Raw genomic sequence first — 11,571 nt, forward strand, 5'->3', positions numbered from 1 at the left:
CTGGAGGAAAGTCAGGGAGGGGGTTGACAGGGCAAGGTATTCAGTGGGAATGTTTTCTAAAGAATTCTGACACTTCAATGGACTAACTATCAATTAACATGTTTTTTTTTTTTTATGTGGGATTAAAAAGAGTTCCTGAAGTGCTGGTAAATAATCATGCATACATTTAATTTGCTTATCTCTTTTTTTTACTGTATCAAATTCTTTTCACTCTAAACTGATGGCAGTCTGCTCTAATCTGAGGGCTCTGACTGAAGTGTCTGAAGAGAGCAAAGGAAATGTAACTTGTTTTTGTAATTAACATACATATATCCAGGCACATCGCCTCTAGTTAGGACATTAAATAAATTATTAGGGAAAGGGAGGTGCTGAAGGGGGTGTGGCTAGAAAACAGCAAAAATCTATTAACCCTTCGCACACTCACATGCAAATGTTCAAACAATTGCATTCACAGATTCACTCATCCAGGCACAACTGTTATCCCTACAGCTAAATTAAAAGCCAGGGTTTTAGTTCACAGAAGAATGCAATCTTATGCTTAATCACCTATACTGCGCAGAAGTACCCAGGTAAACATAGGTGTCCTAACTCTGGCCCTGTAACATGCATAGTGAAGACATGCAAACACATTCATTGCATCAAACCTATCTATGGATTAGGAGCACACATCCTAACTTCCTCTCCTGGGAAAGACAGTGCATCTTACCAATCGCACAAGGGAGCTAATGTTATGTGTCCATGTGCACAATGCGCATACACCAGCATAAGCTGTCTGCATGCTGACAAACATACAGGGGAAGGGGGGAGTGCACCGAATTGGACCCTAGCCACAGGGGTCAATGATAAGAATAAACATACATATATCCAGGCACATCGCCTCTAGTTAGGACATTAAATAAATTATTAGGGAAAGGGAGGTGCTGAATAGTGTTGGGCGAACATCTAGATGTTCGGGTTCGGGCCGAACAGGCCGAACATGGCCGCGATGTTCGGGTGTTCGACCCGAACTCCGAACATAATGGAAGTCAATGGGGACCCGAACTTTTGTGGTTTGTAAAGCCTCCTTACATGCCACATACCCCAAATTTACAGGGTATGTGCACCTTGGGAGTGGGTACAAGAGGAAAAAAAAATTAGCAAAAAGAGCTTATAGTTTTTGAGAAAATCGATTTTAAAGTTTCAAAGGGAAAACTGTCTTTTAAATGCGGGAAATGTCTGTTTTCTTTGCACAGGTAACATGTTTTTTGTCGGCATGCAGTCATAAATGTAATACATATAAGAGGTTCCAGGAAAAGGGACCGGTAACGCTAACCCAGCAGCAGCACACGTGATGGAACAGGAGGAGGGTGGCGCAGGAGGAGAAGAAGGCCACGCTTTGTGAGACACAACAACCCCGGCCTTGCATGAGGGCAAGAAGCGTGCGGATAGCAGGCTTTGTACCGCCATGCAGTCATAAATGTAATAAAGATAAGTGGTTCAATAAACAGGGACCACGCGGCAACGCTAACCCAGCAGCAGCAGACGTGATGGAACAGGAGGAGGCGCAGGAGGAGAAGGCCACGCTTTGTGAGACACAACAACCCAGGCCTTGCATGAGGGCAAGAAGCGTGCGGATAGCATGCTTTGTACCGCCATGCAGTCATAAATGTAATAAAGATAAGTGGTTCAATAAACAGGGACCACGCGGCAACGCTAACCCAGCAGCAGCACACGTGATGGAACAGGAGGAGGGTGGCGCAGGAGGAGAAGAAGGCCACGCTTTGTGAGACACAACAACCCCGGCCTTGCATGAGGGCAAGAAGCGTGCGGATAGCAGGCTTTGTACCGCCATGCAGTCATAAATGTAATAAAGATAAGTGGTTCAATAAACAGGGACCACGCGGCAACGCTAACCCAGCAGCAGCAGACGTGATGGAACAGGAGGAGGCGCAGGAGGAGAAGGCCACGCTTTGTGAGACACAACAACCCAGGCCTTGCATGAGGGCAAGAAGCGTGCGGATAGCATGCTTTGTACCGCCATGCAGTCATAAATGTAATAAAGATAAGTGGTTCAATAAACAGGGACCACGCGGCAACGCTAACCCAGCAGCAGCAGACGTGATGGAACAGGAGCAGGCGCAGGAGGAGAAGGCCACGCTTTGTGAGACACAACAACCCAGGCCTTGCATGAGGGCAAGAAGCGTGCGGATAGCATGCTTTGTACCGCCATGCAGTCATAAATGTAATAAAGATAAGTGGTTCAATAAACAGGGACCACGCGGCAACGCTAACCCAGCAGCAGCAGACGTGATGGAACAGGAGCAGGCGCAGGAGGAGAAGGCCACGCTTTGTGAGACACAACAACCCAGGCCTTGCATGAGGGCAAGAAGCGTGCGGATAGCATGCTTTGTACCGCCATGCAGTCATAAATGTAATAAAGATAAGTGGTTCAATAAACAGGGACCACGCGGCAACGCTAACCCAGCAGCAGCAGACGTGATGGAACAGGAGCAGGCGCAGGAGGAGAAGGCCACGCTTTGTGAGACACAACAACCCAGGCCTTGCATGTGGACAAAAAGCGTGCGGATATAGCAGCAATGCTTTTTGCCGCCATGCAGTCATAAATGTAATACAGATGAGAGGTTCAATAAACAGGGCCCGGAAACGCAACACCATCCCAGATGTTCATTGGTCATGTTACTTGGTTGGGGTCCTGGAGTGTTGCGTAGTCATTTCCAATCCAGGATTGATTCATTTTAATTTGAGTCAGACGGTCTGCATTTTCTGTAGAGAGGCGGATACGCCGATCTGTGACGATGCCTCCGGCAGCACTGAAACAGCGTTCCGACATAACGCTGGCTGCCGGGCAAGCCAGCACCTCTATTGCGTACATTGCCAGTTCGTGCCAGGTGTCTAGCTTCGATACCCAATAGTTGAAGGGTGCAGATGGATGGTTCGACACAGCTACGCCATCTGACATGTAGTCCTTGACCATCTTCTCCAGGCGATCGGTGTTGGAGGTGGATCTGCACGCTTGCTGTTCAGTGGGCTGCGGCTGCATGGGTGTCAGAAAATTTTCCCACTCCAAGGACACTGCCGATACCATTCCCTTTTGGGTACTAGCTGCGGCTTGCGTTGTTTGCTGCCCTCCTGGTCGTCCTGGGTTTGCGGAAGTCAGTCTGTCTGCGTACAACTGGCTAGAGGAGGGGGAGGATGTCAATCTCCTCTCTAAAGTCTCCACAAGGGCCTGCTGGTATTCTTCCATTTTGACCTGTCTGACTCTTTCTTCAAGCAGTTTTGGAACATTGTGTTTGTACCGTGGATCCAGAAGGGTATAAACCCAGTAATTGGTGTTGTCCAGAATGCGCACAATGCGTGGGTCACGTTCAATGCAGTCTAGCATGAATTGAGCCATGTGTGCCAGAGTCCTACCAGAATCCTCATCATCCTCTTGTGAGCGTTGTGATAGTTGTTGTGATGCATCATAGTCGTCACCTTCCTCCTGGTCTGCTTCTGCTGACCATTCGCGTTGAATTGTGGAAGTCCAACGTGCACCGCTCTGGCCCTCGTCAGTGGTGGCATGAAATTCCTGCTCCAACTCCAGCTGTTCCTCCTCCTCTTCTTCGTCATAGCTGCTGGGGCCAGCGTTCCCTGAGGCGGATGGCCTGATGTTGGTACCATCACGCTGATCGTTTTCTCCTTCAGATTCCCCCAGTTGCATCATGACAGCTGTTTCCTTGATTTTTAACATCGACCTCTTCAGTAAACACAGCAGTGGTATGGTAATGCTGACTGAAGAGTTGTCACTGCTCACAAGCAACGTGGATTGCTCAAAATTTTGGAGGACTTGGCAGAGGTCCAACATGTTGGCCCAATCGGATCCACAGAAGCTTGGCAGCTGGCCGGATGCGCCTCGGTACTGCGCCGTCATGTACTGGACCACTGCACTCTTCTGCTCGCAAAAGCGGGCTAGCATGTGCAGCGTAGAATTCCAGCGCGTAGGGACATCACACAGCAAGCGATGGTGGGGGAGATTGAAGCGCTCCTGCATCTTGGCGAGTGCCCCCGAAGCAGTACTGGAATTTCTACAATGTTTGGACACTCGACGCACCTTCAACAGCAGATCGGGCACGCCTGGGTATGTCCTCAGGAACCGCTGAACTACTAGGTTCATCACGTGCGCCAGGCAAGGGATGTGTGTCAGCTTAGCCAACCTTAAAGCGCGAATGAGATTACTCCCATTATCACACACAACCATGCCCGGTTTCAGGTCCAGCGGTGCCAGCCACAAATCCGTCTGTTCCTTTATTCCCCTCCAAATTTCCTCCCCTGTGTGCTGCTTATCCCCAAGGCAGATTAGCTTCAGCAACGCTTGCTGACGCATGCCAACAGCTGTGCTGCACTGCTTCCACGATCCTACTGCTGCTGGGTTAGCGTTTCCGGATGAGGTACAGCTTTGAGATGCGTTGGAGGAGAAGGAGTCAGAGAGGTAGGTGCTGCTGTTGTTATCCAGTGGGAGGGACGGCGGTGCAGCTGTTTGTGGCGTGGGCAACACCCGTGCCGTAGCAGGTGAGGAATCGCTGCCAGGCTCCACAAGGTTCACCCAGTGCGCGGTAAGGGAGATGTATCGACCCTGGCCGAACGCACTCGTCCAGGTGTCAGTGGTGAGGTGAACCTTGCAGGCAACGGCATTCTTCAAGCTTCGGGTTATTTTGCTGACCACGTGCTCATGCAACTCAGGCACTGCAGAGCGTGCAAAGTGGTAGCGGCTGGGAACCACGTAACGTGGGATGGCCACTGACATCATGCCCTTGAAGCTGTTTGTCTCCACCAATCGATATGGCAGCATTTCGCAGGCCAGAAGCTTGGCTATGCTGGCTGTTACTGCCACGGCCCGGGGGTCATTTGCTGGCAATTTCCTCTTGCGCTCAAACATCTCCGACACAGACAACTGAACCGTAGCGCTGCACACGGAAGGGCTGTTGGTTGTTGTGTTTGATGAACACTGGGAGACCTCAAGAGCACTACTCCGGAAAGTGACAGTGTCAGCGTCGTCTGATGTTTGTGAATGTTGTGAACCACGCAATGGCTGGGCTACTGCTGCTGCTGAGGCGGGTCTGGTGAACCCAAGGGAGGCAGTGTTGTTTCTGGTACCCTGTCCTGACGCGTTTGCCCAAAGAGTGGGATGTTTGGATAGCATGTGACGGCTCATGCTGGTGGTGGAGAGGTTGTTAATATTTTTCCCCCTGCTCAGGCGGGTCTTGCACACCTTGCAAATCGCCATGGTAACATCCTCAGTGCAGTCTTCAAAGAAAGCCCAGACTTTGGAGCACCTGCCTCCTTGCTGGCGATTTCTGTTTGCTCCTCTTTTGCCTCTCACTTGAACTTCCACGCTTGTGGTGCCTGAAATTGCGCGCCGCCTACCTTGTGGCACAAGGCGAACTCGTGCAGCAGTGTGTTCTTCAACAGACTCATCTGTGCTGCTGCTACGACGGCGATGTTCTCGTTCACAAACAAAATCTGGGTCTCTGTCCACATTGTCCATACCCTCCTCTTCCATCTCCTCAAACTCGTCATATGTCATTGTGGGCCACCGCCGTGGAGTAGAGCTCCCCACAACAACCTCTGCGCAGCACACTCCAACGTCGTCTTCCAGATCTTGTCGGCCGACCTCCTGCAATTGCAACCCCTCCTGCCCAAATTGCTCTGGGATTTGGGTTTCCGAGTCCTCTTCGGACTCGCCTTGTATTTCAGTGCGCGGTGCATTTCCCACAGTTAACGGTTGTGAATCCAGGCACAACATTTCTGGCTGTTCCTCCATTGACCTTTGAAAGGTGGAAGTTTGTTGGGCTGGGAATAGCTCCTGCGAATACCCCATTGTGTCCTGAGGTAATTCATCGGACTGGTTATCTGGCAGTTGTGTGCGTGGTGTCGCTGCCGGTTGTGTCAGCTTTGTGCCCACTGGCTCCTTGTAACTGGCTGAGGACTCGGACCTCGTGCGTGATGTGCTGGTGCTGCTTAACCCACTGCTGGACGCTTGAGAGGTCATCCAAGTAATTATCTGGTCCTGTTCTTTTGGATTTGTGAGGGTTGTTGTCCTGGACAACATGGGCGGTATTGAGTGGGTTTTCTTGGGTGCTCCCCTGTGGCCTGTACGTGAACCGTCAGGGGAAACACCTCTTCCCTTGCCCCTCCCTCTTTCACCGGATTTCTTCCTCATTTCACTTATCCTTACAGTACACGCTGACTGGCAGCAGTACAGTGGCAGTACAGAAATGCTATACAGTACCACTATTCCCAGCAGCGACACAGAGCACAATGCTATACAGTGACGGGTGAGCGGTGTACCACTATTCCCAGCAGACACAGAACAGTACACAGAATGCTATATAGTGTGGCTGAACGAGCGGTGTACCACTATTCCCAGCAGACACAGAACAGTACACAGAATGCTATATAGTGTGGCTGAACGAGCGGTGTACTACTGTTCCCAGCAGACACAGAACAGTACACAGAATGCTATATAGTGTGGCTGAACGAGCGGTGTACTACTGTTCCCAGCAGACACAGAACAGTACACAGAATGCTATATAGTGTGGCTGAACGAGCGGTGTACCACTATTCCCAGCAGACACAGAACAGTACACAGAATGCTATATAGTGTGGCTGAACGAGCGGTGTACTACTGTTCCCAGCAGACACAGAACAGTACACAGAATGCTATATAGTGTGGCTGAACGAGCGGTGTACTACTGTTCCCAGCAGACACAGAACAGTACACAGAATGCTATATAGTGTGGCTGAACGAGCGGTGTACTACTGTTCCCAGCAGACACAGAACAGTACACAGAATGCTATATAGTGTGGCTGAACGAGCGGTGTACCACTATTCCCAGCAGACACAGAACAGTACACAGAATGCTATATAGTGTGGCTGAACGAGCGGTGTACTACTGTTCCCAGCAGACACAGAACAGTACACAGAATGCTATATAGTGTGGCTGAACGAGCGGTGTACCACTATTCCCAGCAGACACAGAACAGTACACAGAATGCTATATAGTGTGGCTGAACGAGCGGTGTACTACTGTTCCCAGCAGACACAGAACAGTACACAGAATGCTATATAGTGTGGCTGAACGAGCGGTGTACCACTGTTCCCAGCAGACACAGAACAGTACACAGAATGCTATATAGTGTGGCTGAACGAGCGGTGTATTACTGTTCCCAGCAGACACAGAACAGTACACAGAATGCTATATAGTGTGGCTGAACGAGCGGTGTACTACTGTTCCCAGCAGACACAGAACAGTACACAGAATGCTATATAGTGTGGCTGAACGAGCGGTGTACTACTGTTCCCAGCAGACACAGAACAGTACACAGAATGCTATATAGTGTGGCTGAACGAGCGGTGTACTACTGTTCCCAGCAGAATCAGAGTGGCAGTAAACAATGGTATATAGTCTGGCTGAGCGGTGTACACAGAGTGTCAGTAAACAATGGTATATAGTCTGGCTGAGCGGTGTACACACAATGCTATATAGTCTGCTATATAGTGTCAGTAAACAATGGTATATAGTCTGGCTGAACGAGCGGTGTACTACTGTTCCCAGCAGACACAGAACAGTACACAGAATGCTATATAGTGTGGCTGAACGAGCGGTGTACCACTGTTCCCAGCAGACACAGAACAGTACACAGAATGCTATATAGTGTGGCTGAACGAGCGGTGTACCACTGTTCCCAGCAGACACAGAACAGTACACAGAATGCTATATAGTGTGGCTGAACGAGCGGTGTACTACTGTTCCCAGCAGACACAGAACAGTACACAGAATGCTATATAGTGTGGCTGAACGAGCGGTGTACTACTGTTCCCAGCAGACACAGAACAGTACACAGAATGCTATATAGTGTGGCTGAACGAGCGGTGTACTACTGTTCCCAGCAGACACAGAACAGTACACAGAATGCTATATAGTGTGGCTGAACGAGCGGTGTACTACTGTTCCCAGCAGACACAGAACAGTACACAGAATGCTATATAGTGTGGCTGAACGAGCGGTGTACTACTGTTCCCAGCAGACACAGAACAGTACACAGAATGCTATATAGTGTGGCTGAACGAGCGGTGTACTACTGTTCCCAGCAGACACAGAACAGTACACAGAATGCTATATAGTGTGGCTGAACGAGCGGTGTACTACTGTTCCCAGCAGCGACACACAATGACTGGGGGGGACCCTGGCTAGCGTGGCTGGAGCGCGAACTACCCTGCCTGCCTACCCAAAGCTAAACCCACAGACAAATGGCGGAGATATGACGTGGTTCGGGTATTTATTTACCCGAACCACGTGACAGTTCGGCCAATCAGAGCGCGTTCGGGTCCGAACCACGTGACCCGTTCGGCCAATCACAGCGCTAGCCGAACGTTCGGGGAACGTTCGGCCATGCGCTCTTAGTTCGGCCATATGGCCGAACGGTTTGGCCGAGCACCGTCAGGTGTTCGGCCGAACTCGAACATCACCCGAACAGGGTGATGTTCTGCAGAACCCGAACAGTGGCGAACACTGTTCGCCCAACACTAGTGCTGAAGGGGGTGTGGCTAGAAAACAGCAAAAATCTATTAACCCTTCGCACACTCACATGCAAATGTTCAAACAATTGCATTCACAGATTCACTCATCCAGGCACAACTGTTATCCCTACAGCTAAATTAAAAGCCAGGGTTTTAGTTCACAGAAGAATGCAATCTTATGCTTAATCACCTATACTGCGCAGAAGTACCCAGGTAAACATAGGTGTCCTAACTCTGGCCCTGTAACATGCATAGTGCAGACATGCAAACACATTCATTGCATCAAACCTATCAATGGATTAGGAGCACACATCCTAACTTCCTCTCCTGGGAAAGACAGTGCATCTTACCAATCGCACAAGGGAGCTAATGTTATGTGTCCATGTGCACAATGCGCATACACCAGCATAAGCTGTCTGCATGCTGACAAACATACAGGGGAAGGGGGGAGTGCACCGAATTGGACCCTAGCCACAGGGGTCAATGATAAGAATAAACATACATATATCCAGGCACATCGCCTCTAGTTAGGACATTAAATAAATTATTAGGGAAAGGGAGGTGCTGAAGGGGGTGTGGCTAGAAAACAGCAAAAATCTATTAACCCTTCGCACACTCACATGCAAATGTTCAAACAATTGCATTCACAGATTCACTCATCCAGGCACAACTGTTATCCCTACAGCTAAATTAAAAGCCAGGGTTTTAGTTCACAGAAGAATGCAATCTTATGCTTAATCACCTATACTGCGCAGAAGTACCCAGGTAAACATAGGTGTCCTAACTCTGGCCCTGTAACATGCATAGTGCAGACATGCAAACACATTCATTGCATCAAACCTATCAATGGATTAGGAGCACACATCCTAACTTCCTCTCCTGGGAAAGACAGTGCATCTTACCAATCGCACAAGGGAGCTAATGTTATGTGTCCATGTGCACAATGCGCATACACCAGCATAAGCTGTCTGCATGCTGGCAAACATACAGGGGAAGGGGGGAGTGCACCGAATTGGACCCTAGCCACAGGGGTCAATGATAAGAATAAACATACATATATCCAGGCACATCGCCTCTAGTTAGGACATTAAATAAATTATTAGGGAAAGGGAGGTGCTGAAGGGGGTGTGGCTAGAAAACAGCAAAAATCTATTAACCCTTCGCACACTCACATGCAAATGTTCAAACAATTGCATTCACAGATTCACTCATCCAGGCACAACTGTTATCCCTACAGCTAAATTAAAAGCCAGGGTTTTAGTTCACAGAAGAATGCAATCTTATGCTTAATCACCTATACTGCGCAGAAGTACCCAGGTAACTTAGTGTCGGGGACTTAGTCTCTTAGCCCCCTCGATGTATTCCAGATTCTTGTGATCAGTATATACCGTGATCGTGTGTTCTGCCCCTTCTAACCAGTGGCGCCATTCTTCAAATGCCAATTTAATGGCCAGAAGTTCCCGGTTGCCTATGTCGTAGTTTTTCTCTGCCGGTGAAAACCTCCGAGAGAAATAGGCACACGGGTGCAACCTCCCCTGCAGCCCAGAGCGTTGAGACAGCACAGCCCCTACTCCAACTTCTGAGGCATCAACCTCCACAATGAATGGGTAAGAGGTGTCTACGTGTCTCAATATGGGTGCAGAGCAAAACAATTTTTTCAAGTGAGAAAAAGCTGCCACAGCCTCAGGAGACCAGTGGTTGGTATCTGCCCCCTTTTTTGTGAGACTGGTAAGAGGGGCAATTATCGTGGAGTATCCCTTTATGAACCTCCTATAGTAATTCGCAAAACCTAAAAATCTTTGCAGGGGCTTCAACCCCACTGGCTGTGGCCATTCCAGGACAGCTGTGACCTTGGCAGGATCCATTGACAGGCCTGAGGTGGAGATCACATACCCTAAAAATGTGACAGTGGTCACCTCGAAAATACATTTCTCCACCTTGGCATACAGCATATTTTGCCTCAATTTGTCCAACACGAATTTAACGTGGACCCTGTGCTCGGGGAGGTTGTTGGAATAGATTAGTATATCGTCAAGGTATACTAGTACAAATCTACCCAACACCTCCCTGAATACCTCGTTGATTAATTCTTGAAAGACGGCCGGCGCATTGCACAACCCGAAGGGCATCACTAAGTACTCGTAATGCCCGTCGGGAGTGTTGAAGGCCGTCTTCCATTCATCACCCTTTCTAATGCGGACCAGGTTGTATGCACCCCTCAGATCTAATTTTGAAAAGATCTTAGCGTTCGTGACTTGCGTAAATAAATCGTCTATCAATGGTAATGGATAACGATTCTTCACTGTGATTTTATTCAGGCCACGGTAGTCGATGCATGGTCGCAGCCCTCCGTCTTTTTTCTTAACAAAAAAGAAACCGGCCCCTGCAGGCGACCGGGAGGGGCGAATGAACCCTTTGGCTAAATTGTCACGAATGTACTCCTGCATCGCTATTTTCTCTGGTCCAGACAAATTATACAAGTGACCCCTAGGGGGCATACAACCGGCACGGAGATCGATGGGGCAATCGAAAGGGCGATGAGGAGGTAACTTGTCAGCAGCCTTGGGACAGAATACATCCGAGAACTCGGAGTATTGCTCGGGAACCCCCTCCACATGCAACTTGGTCTGACCTAAAGTCACCTTCCCTAGACACTGTTGGGAACAGAAGTCTGACCAACTAGTTAATTGTCCTGTAGCCCAATTAATCTGTGGCGAATGGAGCTGCAGCCAGGGCATTCCTAAAACAATTGTGGAGGTGGTCATGTGTAATACAAAGAAACTTAGACTTTCATTATGCAGAACCCCAATAGTGACTTCCACCTCTGGTGTCTGAGACAGCGGACGGTCCCTTTGCAGCGGGGAGTCGTCCACAGCAGTAACCTGGATAGGTGGTTTTACTGAGGTGAGCGGAATGCCCAACTTTTCTGCAAACTCTGAACTCATAAAGTTAGCCGCGGAGCCTGAATCAACAAAGGCTTCTGTGGCTTCAGATTTGTCCCCCCATGTAAT

Source organism: Hyperolius riggenbachi, chromosome 12 (assembly GCF_040937935.1).
Source record: "Hyperolius riggenbachi isolate aHypRig1 chromosome 12, aHypRig1.pri, whole genome shotgun sequence".
Classification (NCBI taxonomy): Eukaryota; Metazoa; Chordata; class Amphibia; order Anura; family Hyperoliidae; genus Hyperolius; species Hyperolius riggenbachi.